The sequence below is a fragment of the Gavialis gangeticus genome, unplaced genomic scaffold, assembly GCF_001723915.1.
Source record: "Gavialis gangeticus isolate Ggan-Ray unplaced genomic scaffold, GavGan_comp1, whole genome shotgun sequence".
In the NCBI taxonomy this organism is placed as follows: Eukaryota; Metazoa; Chordata; order Crocodylia; family Gavialidae; genus Gavialis; species Gavialis gangeticus.
This window is the reverse complement of record NW_017728980.1, coordinates 9,649,384-9,651,939: the sequence shown is the minus strand read 5'-3', so window position 1 is coordinate 9,651,939 and position 2,556 is coordinate 9,649,384.

Genomic DNA, 2,556 nt, shown 5'->3' with positions numbered 1-2,556 from the left:
GGGGGGGGGGGGAGTTTATCTAGTTCTTGGCACGTTTATCTTAATGCAGTTGTCTCTTCTTCCTCCCTTTTCCCCCCTGCACTTGCTTAGCTCTTTGCACTTAACAATATCCCTCTTACTTCACTGGATTGAGCAAGTAGTCGTATCTGACGGAACAAATACTTGATGTATTAATTGTGTAATTTCTCTTAAACAGTACAAAATGGCTAGGGTATACAGTCACTCCAAACCAATTTATGTTAAAATGCTTTGTGGATATTGGTACGGGGGGGAATCTGTGCTGCACCTTGAATCGATTTAAATGGGCACAGCTAAACATTTGTAACTCTCAATAAAATGCTGTTTTATTAACATCAGTGTTTGGTGGGTTCCTGTTTCCTGCTAGTAAACTGGAGGTGAACTTGGAGTGCAAGTGATAAATCTATTGACAGGGCTATTATAGAGTCCTATAAGTAAATCCTCCAGTGGAAGGGCACAAGCACTGCTTCCAAGCCGTGTGAAATCCTAGGCCACTGAATAATATCTGCTTTCATTGCATCAGATAGTACCTATTCTAATCCTGTTCACTTAATTTTCTCAAAATATATAATATTGCCAGAAAAATAACTTATCCAGTCTTGGATATAGCATTGCTGCTCCAAATAGAAGCCCTTTTTTTAAATGTGTACTTGACAGAAGAAGCTGTGTATAGACCAGTCAAAATGCCAACACTGCACCTGCACTGTGTAACCAACAGGCATTTAAGCCTTTTAAAACTTCTCCTGGTGAAGAAACTGGAAAACAGGTGCGATGCTTGCCTACTGAAATGAGGGGAGGTGGGGAATGACTATCCAAGTACAACTAGGTCTGGGGTTGCTTCTGCCTTTATCCAAAACTGTTGTAGCCTTGGCTGCATTTATTCCCATCTAATTAAAAACAGTATGGCTGGCTAGCCACGCTCAGGAGTGACTGGGATATTAACTACCCTCCAAGTCTTCCAGTAGTTGTGGTGTGTGTGTGTGTGTGTGTTGTTGTTTTGTTTTTTTCCTGACTCTGGACTGGAAGAGAGAAAATAACCTGTTGAGGCTCATTCTGCTGCAAATGGCCAACAAGAAGTCAAGTCACTAAGTACCCAACACTATCCTCTGTACACAGAATATTCGGTGAATATTCAAGTACAAGAGAATCCCCCAACCATCTGAAAAGAGGTATGAGGGGGGCATTACCCAATCTAGCTCCATGATGCCATTTAGAAATTCAGTATAAAGGGAGATGGGCTGTATCTTGCCCCACTGTGCCTTCTTGCTTTATTATTTCAACTGTGGAAATTTTGTGCCTAACGCTCCAGCAGTGCTCAAGCAGAATTATGAGCAAGTGAAATGTCTCCTCCTACTAGCCAGGGCTCTGTAATTCTGCCCCGGAAAGGAGAGAAAGGTTAGCTCTCCCTTGGGGCACACTCTCCAACTTGTAATGTTCTCGATCAAATGTTGCTGTAATAATAAAGCCTTGGTAGGAAGAAACAGCCAAGGGCAAATTAGAAAATAGGAGTTGTGATAACTTCACATTTATTTAAGAAGTGACTGTGTTCCACTGTATGTAATGCAGCCAACATATACACTTTCCTCTAGAGGAAGAGTGCCCATAAATAACATGTTTCCTTACACCAAGGAATGGACTGTATCTGTATATAATCAACCAAGTGAATGGACAAAGAGTCACAGTGGGAGCCAAAACTCAATATGAAAACAGTGTCAGAGAAGCCCCTGCAAGTCCTACCGATGACCCACCCTTCTGTTTGCCATCATACAAAATCCTTGTAGCACCTGAGAAATGTTATGCTGAAAATCTGGTTTAAGAAAGTATTTACTTATTCCTAACAGGACTGCTGGAAAAGTTAATCTAGAGAGCATCTTGAGTCCTTCATCTTTGAGTATGTAGCCCTGGGAATTAGTACAGACAGTGAGGCTGGCTTCTTTTTAGTAAAGCGCTGCCTCTCGTATGGAGACTCGGGACCCTGTAGAAACAGCTGGAAAGGCAAAGGATGTGCAGCCAAAACGGATCTCTGCAGAGCACCTGTAATTATTCCCTAGGCCTGCTGTGTTCTAAGAATCAGTGCTTTGAACACTGCCAATTTATGCTGGCCTCCATCTGTATTTAAATCATGGATTAACTTCAATTAATGGCCAAATATCTTCAAAGGTCAATATTTACCATCTGCTGCCTCTGTTCTTCAATCACGCAGAAAACCAACAGCGAGTACACACAAGCTTTGTTGCAAGAAAACTAGAAACCAGGAAAATCTTGACAAGAGTAATCGCAGCATCAGCTGAAAGGGCAGAGGCCCTTTTCTTCCTGGACCAGTCTAGGCCTTGATGACAGCAGAAAGCAAGAACTGTCAGAGCCACGTTACAGCTGAAACCAACCTTCCTGTTTTCATAGCAAAGGGTCAGGGAAAGGAATGAAAGGGTGGAATCTGGAACCTGTTTTGATGTCATACAATAGGGGAGCCTATTTCTGAAATATTAGGGTGTTTACTTGGTCCCATCTAGGGTCTGAAAAGGACTTGTCTTTGTATCC